Source organism: Schistocerca gregaria, chromosome 1 (assembly GCF_023897955.1).
Source record: "Schistocerca gregaria isolate iqSchGreg1 chromosome 1, iqSchGreg1.2, whole genome shotgun sequence".
NCBI classification, from domain to species: domain Eukaryota; kingdom Metazoa; phylum Arthropoda; class Insecta; order Orthoptera; family Acrididae; genus Schistocerca; species Schistocerca gregaria.
The window spans coordinates 1,007,387,296-1,007,407,383 of NC_064920.1; positions in this window are offsets into that span (position 1 = coordinate 1,007,387,296).

Genomic DNA, 20,088 nt, shown 5'->3' on the forward strand with positions numbered 1-20,088 from the left:
ACTTCAAGTGGCAAATGTGAACACCATGAGCTTTAATTTACGATCGACACTAGTATTACGCAAAAAGGGGGTGTAACAGATGAGAATTCTGCAGTTCTGAGTGCAGCTTTATGCGCCGTTACGCGGCATTGCGTACGTTCAGCCATCCAGCTCGCCATCTGGGAACTAACTTCCGTCTCCTATATTCGCCTTACTACCATTTACCGAAGTTGGTTTAAAAAAACTATCTGACTGTGTTTTCATCTGACCAATCACGGTCTCAATGTTAACCTTAAGCTCCGCCTACAAAAATTCTGTCCATCCAATGAGAAACGTTATACTTTTCGTGGTGGGGCAATGTTTTTAAAGTTTGCAACGCAACAGAGACGCGAAAAAGTCTCACGCTAAAACTCGCACCTGGTGTGGTCCTTTTAGCGTTATCGTAAGATCTATACTGTTCTTCTGGAGGGCTCTATCTTTTAACATAGGTTGGGGGGTGGTCCTAACGTAACAGAGACGCGAAAAAGTCTCACACTAAAACTTGTGGGTGCTGTTGTCCTAATGGTTAGCTGGCGACGTGGGTGTCCAGTCCGTCCCTTATCGTAGGGCCTTCTAGATTAACACGGTTCATCTCTCGGCTTCTGTTCTCGTTTCTCCCCTCGGAACTATTTCTGTCTCATGGTGGGAAAGTATGACATGCATTTAGGCATTCTTGTGTTAGTCTGTGGTATTCCATTTGCTCACTCGTTACTCGTATTACTTTGGTTAATTTAATGTCACGATTTATTCGGAGCTATGTGACATACTACTGGATTCGCTTATCATGTCAGGGTTTTCATGGAAGATGTTGGATTTGCCTGACACCTTACAGTATAAATACAGACAAGATTCAAGAATTAGTACATGTTATTTGATTGCTGTTATCCACAGAGATTCAAATTGGACATCTCAAGTGGTTCCTGTCGTAAAGTTTATTTTAACCATTTTCTGGCATGCTTAGAGGAAACTGGTAACCCACCTATTATACTACCCTATACTTATCCAGCCAGGAACACAAAACATTACAAGAGGGCACAGACACAACAAGTGGCGAGGGGTCTGATCAAAACGTTTTTTTTTTTTTTTTGCATTTCACGTGTTCTATGTTGCTGCGGGAAGCTATCGCTACAGTTGTTCCATTTGCTAATTTGTTCTTGTTGTTGCATGTATTATGGGGGTGGAGAGGGGAGGGGAGAAATGGTTCAAATGGTTCTGAACACTATGGCACTTAACGTCCGAGGTCATCAGCCCCCTAGAACTTAGATCTACTTAAACCTAACCAACCGAAGGACATCACACACACCAATGTCCGAGGCAGGATTCGAACCTGCGACTGTAGCGGTCACGCGGTTTCAGACTGTAGCGCCTAGAACCGCTCGGCCACCCCGGCCGGCGAGGGAGGGGGAATGGGAGGGGGGGGGGAGAGAAAGAGCTACAGATCTAATCTATTTCTCTTTTCTTAGGCTTTGTACATTGCTTTTCTATTTGTCTTTTCATATTTTGCTGTAATTTGTTAGCGTTAGAATGGCTACCCAGCCCCCTCCACCCCCTGACCCTGCACCTCAGCTGCAGACTGCTCCTCCTCTGGAACTACATCAGTTTCAGACTCTGCAAATCGCCACATTGCTGTTACTGCACAGCAACTGCTCGCCGCACAAGCTGCCCAACCGACCAGACAACCGATCCAAAAAGTGCCACCAAACAACATTCCACAGTTTCGGGACCTCGATGAAAAACAATATCTCACCCAGTTCCGCCTGCCTGTGTGACCGAGCGGTTCTAGGCCCTTCAGTTCGGAACCGCGCGACCGCTATGGTCGCAGGTTCGAATCTTGCCTCGGGTATGCTTGTGTGTGATGTCCTTAGGTTAGTTTGCGAGGTGCCGGGGCTAGCAGTGCATTTAACACTAAATTCTTCTCGAATCTTCATATGCAAATGATGCTCTAAGCCCCCCCCCCCTTTTCTAACCCGTACTTTTGCTGTTGCACATGGATTAAGAAGAAACGCAAACTAACTGTAATCGACCCTGCAAGTGCAGTAGAAAAGAGTTTGGCAACTGCAATAATTTAATCGGATAGAAATTAAGGAAAGTTTCGTTAACCTAGTGAGAAATGAAAGGGTTGCTCTACCGATTAACTGAATGAAAGTTCTGTCGAAAATAACAATGTGATTTATTATGACTAAACTCAAAATCATAAATAACACACATGAAACATTTACAATACATCAAATTGGATCAAATTAGATACTTAAATAAATGCTGTGAAGGTGAAGTTGCCCATAAACTAGATTGTGACATTTATGACAAAGTGGTCTGTGGAGCCAATTCCTTGCAACTCAAATTTGAAGAGAAACACCCAGCCAACCCAACATTAATCCTGCTACAGTAGTGAGAACTCAGACAATGAACACCCAAGATAGAACAAAGTTAGAAAAAGACGAACAGGAGCGCTCTGCTGAGCTCTGATTATCACCTAGGAAAATACCTATATGCTGGTGCTGCGGACATACGTTACCAAACCGTCTTCTTAAATGCAAGGACACGATCTGGCGTACCGGAAGCGATGGCTGATTGCTTCGACGTCCCGTCGTGGTGATGATAATGCCGCGAGTATAGCCCGAAACAAATTGTCCTGGTCTGGTTGTTCCAGACTAAAGACTTCCTATCAATACAAATGCGCCTCCGAGGGAGACGAAGACGACTCTCCACACAATTACTGACGGTACAGTGATTGATTTTAACAAGCGAAGACTCACAGTAACTCCGATACAGTCAACTTTAGCCAAAACTGCCCAAGACAGACAACATAGGCCGCTTGTACGCAAAACGCTCAATTGCCAACTGTACTCGGAAAGTTACGTTGAAGTCGAAACATCAGCAACTTCGTCAAACAGTTACAATTAAACAAAAGTATATCAGACAGCCAACGTAAGGCAGGCTGCCCAGACCAGTGAGAGCTCAGTCTTGTAACCTACTCCCACTGAAAGGCGAGAGCCGACTCTCTCAAGTGCACCCGTACAAACCGAACACAGAACATTCCCGCCCCCACGACAGTGGCCGTGGTTAAACGTTCCAATCAGCAACTCGAAAACCGGCGGAAAATTCCACTCTACTGCCGAAGCTCTACCATTCTACCAATGGAGATTCTTGGCGCCAATTTCTGCGCCGATTTTGCTACGTCACGGAGCTATGCCCTGAGCAAGCCAATCACAGTTACGATTTTGCATAAAACGCGGGAATTTGCCCGCCAAGACTGCCTGGGAACACAAGTCATTCCCACGCCTCGCTGGTAGCCCTCCAGAAAGTGTTTTCACTAAGTTTCTGCGAAGAACGGAATCTCTAGCCCAACCGCTCCGTCAGGCCCCTGTGGGCGTGTCGCTGAATCTCTTATGACAATGTAGCCGTCTGGAAATCATTCACCCGACTCCCTCCCACCCGTCGGCTTAACCCTTTCAAGATCAGGAGAACCCGCCTGTCACCGGACCACCCAGGTGACGAGAGACGCTGCGTGGGAAGTCCGCGTGTGAAGGAATAGCGACTTTTCACCACATGCAATTAGAGAGTAAAATCGAATTAGAGTAAGATAGAAATATGAGACGGGGCTCATGCCACCTCTCAAGTTAGATTTAAGTAGTTCTACGTTCTGGGGGACTGATGACCTCAGAGCCATTTGAACCATTTTCACCCATTTCCAGGCCCACTATCAAGTTCATCGAATTCAAGGTACTGTGAAATCTCACTATTTCCTGCCCGTAGCGGGAACCCCAGGTGTTTCACTTACTTCTAAACACTTCCCTACGCCGTCTCCTGACGTACTCTCCTATGATGAAGTAGTAGGTGCACTAAGTCAGTATGAAGAACATCTGGTTCAGGTCGTGGCAGCCAGATTTCTGTTCTTTCCCATCATAAAAAAGCCAGAACAGACGTACCGTCAGTGGTCTCACTAGGAAGTGTAAATTCAAATGTTGTTGAGGCAACTTTTATTGTGACATGATCCGTGATGCGCTCACATACAAAGTCCCTGATAGCAGTATTAGGGAACAGATTCTCAAGTACTCGGATGCTTCCCTCCACCAACTGTTGGCCGAACGGTTCTAGGCGCTACAGTCTGGAACCGCGCATCCGCTATGGTCGTAGGTTCGAATCCTGCCTCAGGCATGGATGTGTGTGCTGTCCTTAGGGTCGTTAGGTTTAAATAGTTCTAAGTTCTCGGGGACTGATGACCTTAGAAGTTAAGTCGCATAGTGCTCAGAGCCATTTGAGCCATTGCTGAACCAAGTGTTGAAAATATTAGAACAATTCGATTCCGGCGGCATAGCCGCCGACAAATTTGATCAGTTCCCGATTTGTCGAGTCGAGTCACCTCTTGCCCGTGGCTGGCCACTCAGCCGCCACAACGAGCGCGCACACAGACGCGCAGACAGCCTAGTAAATAAGTAGCCAGGCCTGTAAATCTAGTCAAGTCTTGCCCTCACTGTTTTGCTCGCCATAAGCGGCAAGGTTGCCCGTCGCTCACGCGACATGTTACTCGTGTGGAAAGACAGTCCATGCCCAGGCCGTTTCCTTGCGACAGCAAAAGAACGCCAATTCTGCGCGCTGTCGCAACAGGTCTCATGCACATTCTCTGAATGCAGTGTTTTCGAAACCGACTAAAGTTTACAGGTGTAATTAGTCAGGTTGTGACCTCATCTTGCCCCAGTGCAATGCGACGCCATTCCAACAAACTAATTGTAACACTACAAACTGCTGACAGTCATGTTAATTTAAATTGGACGGACGTGCTTCTGTAACTTTGCTTAACCGTGCCACGTACGAACGAATAGGTTCACCACGTCCGTCAAAATCTTGTACGCACCTCGCTGCATACAACGGACAGGAAATCCCAGTACTTGGACAGTGTCGTTCGCGTGACACAAATCTCACGCTAGGACAATGATATTTACTGTTTTACAATCAAGAGGCAGTCAAAATATTTTTGGCCTAAGCATCCAAAACAAGGTAATTTCAGTGACTGCTTTTAATCCAAAAGACAGTGTAGTTAGATTGCTTAAGGAATTTCCTGAATTCTTTTGTCATGGACTTGGAAAAGTTGATCATTTCGTAGCGCACATTTCCCTGAAAGACTAAGTTTTCCCATCTCTTTACGAAACGAAGTATCCAGTGGGTTAAGTCTTGCAAGGCAATGATGTGATTGCTGCCATACACGCTTGTCAGAGGGTAAGTTCATTGGTTTCGAAAGCCAAGCCTTCTAGTCACATTCGCATTTGTGTTGACTTTGGAAGTACAGTCAATCCACAAACAATAATTGACACTTATCTATTGCCTCGCCTTGAGGAACTTACAGACAGGCCCCGCGCAGGCCATTACTCTTCTAACAAGGGAACCTCCCCATCACACCCCCCTCAGATTTAGTTATAAGTTGGCATAGTGGATAGGCCTTGAAAAACTGAACACAGATCAATCGAGAAAACAGGAAGAAGTTGTGTGGAACTATGAAAAAAATAAGCAAAATATACAAACTGAGTAGTACATACGAAGATAGGCAACATCTAGGTTACTCGGAGCTTAGGAGCGCCGTGGTCCCGTAGTTAGCATAAGCAGCTGCGGAACGAGAGGTCTTTGCTAGAGGTCCTTGGTTAAGGTCTTCCTTCGAGCGTGAAATTTTATTTTTTATTTTCAGACAATTATCAAAGTTCAGGCACTCACACATAATCAACTTCACTCTCCAAAATTCCAGGACATGTTCATATTTGCTTGGCCATATGCAGAATTTGACGGTCTACATTCGGAAAAATTTGAAAACGTTAAAAATGTTTTGACACAGCACAGGGAAAAGTGTGCGACTCTGAAACTGTTGGATTCATTGTTGCAGTTTATGTGACAAACTCTTATGTTTTCATCACTTTTTTGGGAGTAATTCTCACATTCACAATAAAACCTAAATCGGGTAATGTAGAAGAATCTTTTTACCCATTCGCCAAATGCACAAGTTAGGTGGGTCGACAACATATTCCTGTCATGTGACGCACATGCCCTCAGCAGTGTCGTATAGAATATATCAGACGTGTTTTCCTGTGAAGCAGTCGGTTGACCTATGATCTTGTGATCAAATGTTTTCGATTCCCATTGGAGAGGCACGTTCTTTCGTCTACTAATCGCACGGTTTTGCGGTGCGGTCGCAAAAGACAGACACTAAACTTATTACAGTGAACAGAGACGTCAATGAACGAATGAACAGATCATAACTTTGCGAAAATAAAGAAAAACTTTTCACTTGAGGGGAGACTTGAACCAAGGACCTCTCGATCCGCAGCTGCTCACACTAACCACGGGACCATAGCGCTCCTGAATTAAGATTATCCTTGATGTTGCCTATCTTCGCATGGACTACTCAGTTTGTATATTTTGCTTATTTTTTTCACAGTTCCACACAAATTCTTCCTGTTTTCTCGATTGATCTGTGTTCAGTTTTTCAAGGCCTATCCACTGTGCCAAGTTATAACTAAATCTGAAGGGGGTGCGATGGGGAGGTTCCCTTGTAAGATAGATTTGCTTGATGCTTGTTCGCAAATACTACTAGATGAAGAATCACAGAAAGTGTTTGTTGTTAATACACAATTAGACCTGTCGTGCCTCCACACCCGCTATTTTTCAACGTTACTTGAAACAAATGACTGCTCAAGTGCCGTTCTGTTCGAACTATCTTTACAGTATTGTCGTCTCAGGTCGTACGCCAAACGAACACACTGCCAATTTGCGTAGTCTTTTCCGAGTATTGTCAGATGCAGGATTCAAGTGTCGTGTCGTAAAGTCTGACTTTTTTTCAGACAGTACTTACAGTACTTAGGTCATGTGATAAACAGTCAGGGTGTGCACCCCCTCCAATTTCATTTGCTTGCAATTCGTGATCTGCCTGCTCCTTGCAATGTGTCGTAACTACAGTCACCGCTAGGCAAGCTGACATACTACATTCGTTTCATTCCGAACGCTTCATAGATCGCGGCCCCATTGCATCGCTTGCGTCGGAAAAGTGTGCCTTTCCTGTGGAGCAAAGAATGTCACGACGCATTTCAGAACCTCAAAAATGCCTTGCTCAGTGACAGATGTTTAGTATATTTTGATCTTACCAAACCAGTGATCTGCAAGTAGAAGGAATCGGCGCTGTGCTTTCGCACACAATTGGTGCACAAGACAGACTTATTGGTTTTGCCTCAAAGTTGTTAACTCAAACTCAGTGCAGTTATTCACAAACTGAAAAAGCTCTCGCTATTGCGTATGATGTGAGAAAATTCCATCACTACCTGTTTGGCCGTAAGTTCTCTTTAGTAACAGATCACAAGCCTTTGCAGTCTTTGTTCCGTCCGTTAAAGCCGGTTCCCAAACGTACTGCTCAAAAGTTGCAACGTTGGGCTTTACTTCCATGCCAGCATCCGTACGACATTGTATATAGACGTATGGCAAAGCATGGCAATGTTGACGCCCTTTCTCGCCTTCCTGTCGGTCCCGACTATGATTTTGATTCCTCTGACGCATCTTGTTGCCAAATCGATATGCAGGACACTGAATTGCTGCAATCTTTTCCATTGAGTTACAGAAAAATTGCATAGGCCACGGGAGCAGACCCTGATTTGTAAATTTTGTTGTATTACATTCGCACGTCCCAGCCTCGCTCGTTGAACAGTATTCAGAACTCAGTGGTTCCCCGATACTTTGCTCGTAGCCATAACCATTCAGTATGGCAAGGTGTGATCTTAGTACAATCTGATCGTGGACAATCCCGTGTTTTCATTCCCACGGTGCTGCAAAAGAATGTGATACAACTTGACCAAGGACACTGGGGAATTATTCGCACTAAACAGTTAGCCTGCCGACTAAGGCCTTGGCAGTACATGGACGTTCTTGAACAGATGGCGTCACACAGTCGTGCATGCGTGGAAAACCAATCCGCTCCGCCGCACACTTTCTCATCTTGGTCTGAGACTCAATCGCCGTGTCAACGAATGCGCATTGACTTTGCAGGGCCTCAGTTCACGTCACATGATTTTGAACAGTTTTGTGAACAAAATGGCACTCCCAATCCAAAGGAGAAGCAGAACGCTTCGTACGCACTTTTAAACAACAAATAGCCTAGCCTCGCACCTTCCATACACTGGAACAGGCGCCGCAACTCTTTCTCCCCTTCTATCTCTCCCACCCACGCGCCCCCTGCGGGTCCGGCGGTTGGAATAGGCCCGAGGTATTCCTGCATGTCGTAAGAGTGGACTAAAAGGAGTTTCACACGTTCCGGCCTTTATGTGATGGTCCGCTGTAGGGTCTGACCTCCATTCTTCAAAATTTTCCCGAAGAGCGAGCCAATTGGGGAAGGGCGCCTTACATGGTGCACCGTGTCCATCGTGCATTGAGATCCTTAGCCCACTTTCTCGTCGTCGCATTTCAGTCCCGCCCATTCTCTATCTCTTGCGCGAGGACACCTTCCTGGGTTCGTTTTCCACTATGCGCTGCTGCCTCGACGATGACAATGGACTTCTTAGCACCTGATATCGAGCAAGGTAGCCAGTCCATTGTGGTGGGGCCACCATGTACCCTGTTGGTTGTAGCCCTCTGACCACACAAAGGATGCCTGCGCCGTTAACTCCCCACGTATGCCAAGGGTTAGATGCCCATCCCCCTGGGGCATCGGTACTCCTGGCAATGGCTGTGGCTGAGTGGCGCCCGTGGGAATGGCCCCTGGCCAGAGTTGGTGGCATCAGGGCAGATGACACATGATGAAGTGTAGTTCATCATCTCTTGCTGGTGGTGAAACACCAGCTGTCCCTAAGCGTTCACGAGATCAATTCTACGCACAGAAGTACGACCTCAAATCGTTCCCCTCCCTGGCCACACCATGGTAGGAACGTCAGGTTAAGGATGAAAGCAGATCTTATTCGCCCCCATACCTTGTATGTTCGAGAGCTGATGGGAAATCTTTCATGATGATGAGGCCTCAGTTTTTAGTAGAGCATTAAGAGGAAAAGTTTGGGGAGGTGGAGGGCTTGTCCAAAATGAGATCTGGGTCAGTCTTGATCAAAACAGCATCCTCTTCCCAGTCACGGCAGTTACTCGCTTGTGACAATCTGGGGGATGTTTCGATAAACATCACGCCCCTTAAATATGGTCCAGGGTATCATATTTCACAGGGACCTTCTTTTAGAGTCCGACAACGAGCTGCGCGCCAATTTAGAGCGGCGAGGTGTATATTTTATCCAGCGTGTCCACGAGGGTCCGTGGGATAAACAGGTTGCCACCGGTGCCTTCATTTTGGCCTTTGAGGGTGATATATTGCCCGAGAAGGTCAAGGTGATAGTCTACTGCTGTTATGTAAAGCCCTGTATCCCTCCCCCCCATGTGGTGCTTTAAGTGCTGGAAGTTCGGCCATACGTCTTCCCAGTGCACTTCTAATGTCACATGATGAGATTGCGGATGCCTATCACATCCCAATACTCCATGTGCCCCGCCTCCCATCTGTGTCAACTGCAGATAGCACCATTCGCCTTGCTCGCCAGTCTGCAGGATTCTCCAGAAAGAAAGGAAAATCTTGGAGTACAAGACCCTGGACGGACTGATCTACACTGAGGCGAAGAGAAAATTTGAATGCCTGCATCCTGTGGGTATGACATCGTCTTATGCCGCCGCTACAACAGTTCTGGCACCATCATCTCTACCAACCCGTCACCTCTCAGAGCTGGAAGACTACACCTGCCCCCTTGATGGTGGGGGGGCATTTACCTCCCTGTTGCTCCTGCACCACCTACTTCAGGAGCAACACTCCCCCCCCCCCCCCCCCAACCATCAGGTACGTATGTCCCCACTTCTAAGCTGGAGAAGTATAAGTCTTCTTTGGCTTCCCTCACTAGGAAGGGGTCCCTTGGGTCACTCGCTTCCTAGTTTTCTGTTAGTGACTGAAGAGCCCAAAATCAGCTGGTCATAGGGCTTCACGCTCATCCTCAGTCCCGGAGACTGCGCCAGTGAAGTCCTCCCAGCCAGGGAAACACAAGGAGCACCGAAATAAGTCCAAAAAGAAAACCCCTAAGACAAAGAAAATTGCGGTGGCACCCATCCACTGCTTCCTACAAGCTCTGCATCGCAGGAGGGGGTGGAGAGTTTGGCGTCCACTGTGGATCTAGATCTCGCCAGACCCTCAGACACAATGGATATAGACTGCTCAGGCAATAAGTCAGTGGCAGCAAGTGACTCTGAGGCGTAAACTGCCTCATTGAATGTTCCATGCCTTCCCAGTCTCACGATGTCATCCTACAGTAGAATTGCGGTGATTGTTTCCACCACCTGGATGAGCTACAGTAGCTGTTAAGCTTTACACCTGCTGTCTGCATTGACCTCCAGGAAACCTGGTTCCCGACAATGCGGACCCCTGCCCTCTGCCGATATAAGGGGTATTACAGGGTCCATAGCGACTATAACAGAGAGGTAGAGTTTGCGTTTATGTTCTAAACTCACTCTGTAGTGAACCTGTGCCCCTTCAAACCGCCGTTTGAAGCTGTGGGTATCAGAGTAAGGACGATGCAGGAAATAACTGTCTGCAATGTATATCTTCCTCCAGATGGTGCAGTACCGATGAATGTATTAGCTGCACTAATTGATCGACTCCCTAAACCTTTCCTACTTTCGGAAGAAGTCCATAAACCCTTGTGGGGTGGTACCATGCTTACTGACAGACGCAGATATTTCGAAACTTTACTGTCTCAGTTCGACCTCTATCTCTTTTAACACTGGGCAGCCACACATTTCAGTGTGGCTCATGGTAGTTACTTGGCCATTGGTTTATCAATTTGCAGCCCAGGACTTCTCCCATCATCGGAGAGCACATGATGATATGTGTTGTAGTGACCACTTGCCTACCTTCCTGTCACTGTCCCAGCGTCTGGCCCACAGACGTCTGCCCAGATGGGCTTTAAACAAAGTGGACTGGGAAACTATCACCTCTGCTGTCACTGTCGAATCTCCCCCAAACGGTAACATCGATGTGATGGTTGAGCAGGTAACTACAACGTTTCTGCGGCAGAAAACGCGATCCCTCACTCTTTAGGGTGCCCAAGGAGTAAGGCAAATCCCTTGGTGGTAGCCGGAAGTCACTGAAGCAATTAAGGAGCGTCGGCGAGCTCTACAGCGTCATAAGCGGCACCCTTCCCTGGAGCACATCATAGCCTTTAAACGGCTCCATGCCCGCGTTCGTCAACTTATCGAACGAAGGAAGTAGGAGTGTTGGGAGAGATACGTCTCGACCATTGGGTACCGTACGTCACGTTCCCAAGTCGGAGCAAAGATCAAACGTCTTTTTGGGTACCAGGCCCCAACAGGTGTCCCCGGTGTTACCATAAATGGCCTGTTATCTACCGACGCAAACGCGATTGCCGAGCACTTTGCTCGAGCCTCTGCGTCGGAGAATTACCCCCCCTCCCCAGCCTTTCGCACACTCAAATGGCGGCTGGAAGGGAACGTCCTCTCACTCACTACACGCCACAGTGAACCCTACAACGCCCTGTTTATAGAGTGGGAGCTTCTCAGTGCCCTTGCACATTGCCCCGACACAGCTCCTGGGTCTGATCGGATCCACAGCCAGATGATTAAACATCTCTCATGTGACTACAACCGACATATCCTCGTTATATTCAACCGGATCTGGTGCGATGGCGGGAGAGCACCATCATTCCGGTTCTCAAACCTGGTAAAACCCCGCCTGATGTGGAAAGCTATCGGCCCATGACCCTCAGCAACGTTCTTTGTAAGCTGCTGGAACGTATGGTATGTCGGCAGTTGGGTTCGGTCCTGGAGTCAAGTGAGCTGCTGACTCCATGTCAGAGTCACTCTACCACCGATAATCTTGTGTTCATCGAGACTGTCATACAAACAGCTTTTTCCAGACAACACTTGGTTTCCGTCTTTTTTTACTTACGTAAAGCATATAATACGGCCTGGTGACATCATATCCTTGCCACATTGTATGAGTGGGGTCTACAGGGCCGGCTCCCGATTTATATCCAAAATTTACTGTCGCTCCCTACTTTCCGTATCCAAGTTGGTGCCTCCCATAGTGCCATCCATATCCAGGAGAATGGAGTCCCTCAGGGTTCTGTATTAAGTGTCTCTCTATTTTTAGTGGCCATTAACGGTCTAGCAGGAGCTGTTGGGCCCTCCATTTCACATTCTCTGTATGCAGACGACTTCTGCATGTCATACTGCTGCTCCAGTACTGGTGTTGCTGAGCGGTGCCTACAGGGAGTCATCCACAAGGCACAGTCATGAGCTCTAGCCCACGCCTTCCACTTTTCAGCAGCAAAGTCGTGTGTCTGGCACTTCCGTCGGCGTCGTACCGTTCATCTGGAACCAACACTTCACATTAATGACGATCCACTCACTGGAGTGGAGACATATCGATTCCTATGACTGGTTTTCGACACTCGATTGACTTGGCTCCCTCATCGTCGTCAGCTTAAGCGGAAGTGCTGGCAGCAAGTCAATGCCCACCATTGCCTGAGCAACACCAATTGAGGTGCAGATCGCTCTACGCTGCTGCGGCTCTACGGAGCCCTTGTCCAATCTCGAATTGACTATGGGAGTGTGGTTTATGGTTCGGCAGCGCCTTCAGTGTTGCATTTACTCAACCCTGTGCACCACGGCGAGGTTCGACTACTGACAGGAGTATTTCAAACTTCAGTCATGCTTGCTGTCTTTTTTCATGAAAATTGTCACATTCTGCAGTCCACCATGAACGTTTTCTTCTTGGTTCTTGGCTTGTTTCTCAAGACTTGGTACCAGTTCTTTTACGTATTTGTTACTTTAATGGTTTGTGTTATTTGTCATTCTTAATTAGCTGATGTGGGTCATACGGCCTCCTTATTTTATTAGTTTTTTCATTATTTATCTTTAATTAAGTAAATTTCATTTTAATTTTAGCTTATTAGTGGTCCGAGCCTGTGTCTACTCCTCTCAGCACTTTAACATTGTACATTTTCGTAAGAAAATTTTGCCTATGCAGACTGGTCTAGCTGCCACTACCTGTTCATCAAATCTGGATGTTTCCATGTTTGAAGTTTATTTGGCCTCCTCTTGAAGTATGTTGATTCAAATATAAGCTTGTGTTCTCTGCGGAATTTTACAAGTCTTTGACCGGTCTTGTTTGCAAAGTTATGTGGACTCCATTTTAAAATTAGATCTTTATATTTCTTTTCTTTTCGCAGACGGGTGTTGAAGTCTCCGAATAATATTTTTACATTGATGATTTTCACGGGTCTGCAGCACAATCTCACCTGAAGAGAGCCGCCAGACGGTCCGCCGAAATATCGTGTTGTCGTCAGGACGATGGAACACGGCTGCAAACCCGTGAAAATCATCAGTATTTGATACGCAGGGAAAATCTACGTTATCACAATATTTTTACATTCCCTTTATTTATTCTAATCAGTTTGTTCTAGAAGGTCCCAAAATTTATTTATCACTTCCTTTGTTCATGTTAGAATTTTTTTTCATTTGTATGGGCATGAGCATCGTGTAGGTCGTGGTCATTGTTTTAAAAGTCAGAGTTACAATTCTTGTTGATATTGCCTGTAAATCGTTTATTGAACCTATTATTTTTATGTTCATTATAAATCCTGTTCCAAATTGGGGAAATTACTTCGTAACCATCTAACCAGGCTTCCCATTATAAACTCTATATCCTTGTGATTCGAATGGGTTCTGTCGTGTTTCTCCTTTCTTGGGGCCCCGCTTTTAAAATTGTGTTTATTTAATTCATCTGTGAAATTCTTGAATTTTCTGGTCTTAAGTAGTGAGTTTATGTTGTTTGTTGCTATATAATTTATTTGCTTATGTTGAATCCTCTTTTTGTGTGCCAGTATGCACTTGGGTGATTGCAAATGCTCCGATTCATTGCTGTCTTCTAGTTGGCTACCTACTGAATCCTACATAGCCTTTACCTGACTCTTTGGGAAGGACGGTGGTATTTTTTTCCCCTAAAAGACCTTTCCACATTTGGCTATCTTTATTATATTCATTTTTTTAGTCCTAACATTAACTACGGTCCGTTTTTCTTTTCATTCTGAAGTCAGTGTTCAATTGGGATAAGTTATGACTGTGGCCATGCAATCTAAGATTTTAACTACTTTCAACACCCTCACAAACCGAGTCATTCACACTCATGCACCAATCACACACGTTTCTGGGCAAAAAAATTATGCTCATACATTTAGCAACTGCTCAAGTGATTATGAAATCATCTCCTCCTGGCATATGGGAAATGATAATGACAAAACGACGTGAAACAAATCTGTTAGTTAAAAAACCAGCAGACGCCACTTTCTAGCTTTTAAATTAAATTCCTGGGATCGGTAAATCGTATCGTTCAATGGATCATGAGGCCTTAAGCGTACCGTGGATAGATGGCATATGTACTCACCGTGGACCACCCCAAGTACACGTTCAAATCTGCAACGCAATTTTCTTCGATTGTCGCCGTTCATTGACTATTTCTAACACACGCCACTGTCTACCATTAACACCATCACGTTACACAGTTACCTTCGAGGAATTCCAGCCATGAATCATATGGAGACGATTGCCAGATATTTTTAGTAATTTCAGCTTAATTCCTACAATCGCATTTCCTCAAATTATGATGTGACTCAGGCACGCTATATTTTTTTCTACCTGTCATGTCAGTGCAAATACGGTAGATAGGCCGCGGAGACATTGGCGCTAATACTACTCACCACGTGCTTGGCCGCTGAACAGAGTACCACACGCAAAATGAAAGAATCTTGGATCAATATACTGAATTTACAGTAACTTAACGTTAACACCTGCAATTAAACATTTTAGTTATCTCTAACACGTGTTGTCCTGAAATTAATTCCTAAAACCTGAAGAAAAAAGTGAGTCATGACCTGAGTAAAGGACCTAAGTATCGCCCAGCTCTAACTACTGAATTAACTCCCCATCATACTGAAATGTCCCCCTATCAATTAATGCAAAATAGTTGCAAAAGAGATGTGTTTTGAGTAGCATTCCAACTTAAATATTTCACATGCTTATAATTTTGTGGATGGCTTCTCATTTCATACCACTGAACAAAGTAAACCTGCCCCATTCCACTACTACATCTCCTCTCAAGCAGTCCTCCATCCACAATGGCCCTACCTCCCAGCGCCTTCCACTTTCGAACAGTGGTGGGGAAGTCCGCCAAAACTAAATTGGTCAACTGCCGGTAATCGAACCTCGCCAACCACGTCTTTGCTTTCTTTTATCAAGCTGCAGAGTATCGACCTAGTAAATACGACTACATCCGTAGTATCTTTGTCAAACCACGGCTCACTAGCAGAAAGCTCATTCATACAAACATGCAAAAATTAAACCAAATTAAATTATTGAATGAGGACACAGCATGTAAAAAATTAGGAGGTACACGCGTACGTAAGAATAAAAAAAGTTGAACACAAATAACCCCTTCTTTGAATGCTAGGGTGATGACAAATGTACTTTAGGTGTCATTGCAAGTATGACTCGGTAACAAGTGAAAATTACATTACTTGCAGTATCCTTTCACTAGGTATGTTAAGGTCGTGGCCGCCGTAAGGGCTGCCGCCGACCGGGGTCAGGGTCAATTTCTAAGTCGTCGCTCCACGCACAAGTGTGCAGTCCTGGTGAATCATCCGCTCCCTCTGGCGGACTTGCCCTCCAGTTCTACAACCCCTTGACTTGCTTTCAGGTCTAGTCATGGCTGTTCGTTTGTTAAAATCGGGATTACGTTGGTGTCCTCGACTTCGCTCGACTCGTGGTCGTCGACCATGGGAACTGCAAGCGGGGCGTGATTGGGAGGCGGGAAATCCCCGATCTGAGACCGTACAACGTCTGCGTTTACGGCACTTAGGTGACTGCTGCCTCCTTGAAAGGCCCTCCACGTCGGAAGACGGGAGCGAATCGCGTCGTTCCAGCATGAAAGCTGTCATCGATATTACCGTTGATGTACACTCCATCGTATCGTCTGAAGGACGACTGACTTCCGCTGGCAGGGGTGCCGGCAGCGTAGACACGGCTCTTTGTTGCTGGGGAGGTTGTGCAACGGTTGTATCGGTGGTGTCTGATAAGGTTCAAATGGCTCTGAGCACTATGCGACTTCCCGCGTCCGGGATGGTTCCTTTCAAAGGGCACGGCCGACTTCCTTCCCCGTCCTTCCCTAACCCGATGAGACCGATGACCTCGCTGTATGGTCGCCTTCCCCAAAACCAACCAACCACTATGCGACTTAACTACTGAGGTCATCAGTCGCCTAGAACTTAGAACTACTTAAATCTTGTAAGGTGTCAGGCAAATCCAACACCTTACATGAAAACCCTGACATGATAAGCAAATTCAGTAGTATGTCACATAGCTCGGAATAAATCGTGACATTAAATTAACCAAAGTAATACGAGTCACGAGTGAGCAAATGGAATACCACAGGTTAACACAAGAATGCCTAAATGCATGTCGTACCTTCCCACCGTGAGGCAGACGCAGTTCCGAGGGGAAAAACGAGGACAGAAGCCGAGAGCAGAACCGTGTTAAGCTAGAAGGCCCTACGATAAGGGACGGGCCAGACTACCTGTACGACTACCACCCGCACGTTTTAGCGTGAGACTGTTTCGCGTCTCAGGTATGTCAAGGACCACCCCCAGCCCATGTTAAAAGCTAGAGCCCTCCAGAAGAGCAGTATAGATCTTACGATAACACAAAAAGGGCCACTACCACCCGCAAGTTTTAGCGTGAGACTTTTTCGCGTGTCTGTTACATTAGGACAATCCTCCAGATGTTAAAAGATGGACCCCTCCAGAAGAACAGTATAGATCTCACGATAAAGCTAAAAGGACCACACCAGCTGCAGGTTTTAGCGTGAGACTTTTTAGCGTCTCTGTTACGTTGCAAACTTTAAAAAACATTGCCCCACCACGAAAAGTATAACGTTTCTCATTGGATAGACAGAATTTTTGTAGGCGGAGCTTAAGGTTAACATTGAGACCCTGATTGGTCAGATGAAAACATAGCCAGATAGTTTTTTTTTAACTAACTTCGGTAAATTGTAGTAAGGAGAAGTTAGAGTGTGGGTTCCGAGACGGCGAGCTGGATGGCTGCTGCGCCGGCCGCTGCCGCCCTGACGCTGCTTAAACACCGACAAGGTAATGAACGCACGCGATGCCGCAGTTTTGAGCGCATAAGGCTTCACTCAGAACTGCAGAAGTCTCATCTGTCACACCCCCTTTTTGCTTAATACTAGTGCCGATCGTTAATTAAAACTCATGGTGTTCACATTTGTCACTTGAAGAAAAGATCTGAAACGCGATGATTTTTCTTTTATATAGTTATTGAGAAGCCACATCAGCCACTGTAATTTAGGACAAGTTAAATAAGTAATTAAAGATAATTGAGGGTCACTGTAGACCATTTTGATAGTTTTCTCTTTTGTGAAACTTAAATTAAACCTAGATTATAGATGTGATATGGCATAGGTCATCCTTCGATCCATTGAAGAACTTGCAAACCCATTCAGGGAATATTCGTTCACATTTTTGGTGAACGCAGTTGGTTTTTACCATCCTGTATTAAAACATTTCCTTTTATCAATAGTGCAATTTATAAATGATGTTTTGTGAGTAGAATAAAGTTACCAATGGTAAAATTAACTGATTTTTCGACGTTATTTTACCAGCTAACTAAAAATAGGAAAGCCTTGAACCCTTTCCACTAAATTTAGTTAGTATTAAGATTCTTTTACAGGGAGTGCAGTGGAGCTGACGCTGAGATCATTAAGTATTTGATTATATCCTCGCTAGGTCCACTGAACTCTTCTGAATTCTACATGTCATGTGTGGTCTGGCGTCTCCTTACCAGCAACAGGTCCCAGGTTCAAACTAGTTCCCTAAAAAACACGCTCAGAGCGTCGTTGCGCGAAAGTGGTAGGGAGACACGATATAGTACGAACAGACACCACCATGAATGCTAAATCGCTGCAGGCAAATGCCGGGATGGTTCCTTTCAAAGGGCACGGCCGACTTCCTTCCCCATCCTCCCCTAACCCGATGAGACCGATGACCTCGCTGTCTGGTCGCCTTCCCCAAAACCAACCAACCACTATGCGACTTAACTACTGAGGTCATCAGTCGCCTAGAACTTAGAACTACTTAAACCTAACTAACCTAAAGACATCACACATATCCTTGCCCGAGGCAGGATTCGAACCTGCGACTGTAGCGGTCGCTCGGTTCCAGACTGTAGCGCCTAGAAACGCACGGCCACTCCGGCCAGCGTACGATAAGGGCGTGACGTCACGTGTGCTATTTTATAAAGTTTTAGTCTTCAGTTGCTTATTTTAAAATTCATTTGTGTTAATATCTGCTGTAAAAGTAACTTATCACTGAATTTTCATTAATTTCAGCCATTCTTCCTGCGTTACTGAGTCGAGTGGTCTATTATTCGTGAGCGTGCTTACGTCGTTCGTCAAAGCCTCACGCCTCAGTAGTGTGTTACCATTTTGTGGCGTGCAGTTGTAGCTGCAGCGTTTATAAAGCTAACTACTGACAAACTTATTTGTGTGCTGTTATACAATTGTTAAATTTAATAATTTTCAGCGGTTTTTCGTGCGGTCTGTGGCGAAATAACGATGTAATAAACTTTTGGAAACGTTCGCTTGCTGTGTTTTTTAGAGTTTAATGTGTGCTGGAGTCGTTTAGTAAATTTCGTGCTTTGGTTTTCAGTTAACGTTTCTTACTGTTTCTAGTGAAATATTTCAGTAAAATTTTCATTCAGTGTTTTAAACTTCGTTGAGTGTGCCATTGGCAGTTTCGTTTTACCTAATAATTTTGTGAAGTTTTGTTGGTATTGGTATTAGCTGGTGTATTAGTATTAATACAATTAGTTGCTTTCTTAGTAGACTGAGAATTTCTAGACCGCTATTGTTAGTTCTATAAATAGGTCTACTGGTGTAACTGAACTTAGGTAACGTAAACGTATAGTTTCTTTTTAGTAACTGTAAAATTATACCATGAATGAGACGTGTGGGCTCTGTCGTAGGTTTGTGAGAAGTGGGTTACAGTGTGGGATTTTTTCATAGCAATTTCGTAATTTCATTGGGGGGGGGGGGGGAGGGGGGAATGCAGCGGGGAAGCCAGTGACCATTCTAGTGAGATCCTCTCCTGGCAATTAGAAATAAGTTGATAGAGAAGCAAGAGCGTAAGATCTGTGCCCTTCAGGTGCAGTTACAACGCGCAAAGGAGGACCTAGATAGATTGAGGGGCATGAAGGGCGATGGGGAATGGGAACTGGCAGTTGGCAAGCAGGCCGCTAGGAGGAGGAGGTATTCAGACAGTTACACATTGCGTATATGCAATAGATTGGACCAACTGTCATAGTTGAGTGGAGAGGAGCCTGTTGTAGCTGCAGATGTAGGAAACATGCAACAGTCGCCAGCAGTCAGAAGGCCTAGGTCAGTTGCAAGTCTAACAGAAAGAAGAAATTTCTGCTGCTAGATAGTTCGCACAGTAGAGGTGTGAGCCAGTAGTTGCAGAAAGTGTTGAGGAGTGAGTGCCAGGTTACCAGCAGTGTGAAGGCTAGTGCACGGTTGGCTCAGAAGACAGAGCATAGGGGAGTTACGTAGGAATTTTACGAAGAACGGTCAGGTAGTGATAGTGGGTGGAGCAGGGAACAGTCTTGATAGGGATGGGGAATACGATGTAGGTGGTGACGTGATAAAGATATCTGCTCAAGCTGGTGGCACCAATGTGCATTTCCTGCAACTGTTTCAGCGTCATGATCGGCCTCGTCTTAGTGTGGCTGTCAGGCACGTTAACATGGGACTGGAGAAGGCGCTGATGGCAGAGGGCATGGGTCACATTTCAGTTGTGCCAGTGGAGTCTATCATCAGGTTTCACTAGGCATGGCCTGTACCTGAAAAGGTGTGGGAAGGGAGGCTGGCAAAGCTTAAAGGTGACAGTGTAGTGGGTGGTGGTGGTGGGATCACTCATGGAAAAATTTATGTAGTAGTTGGTG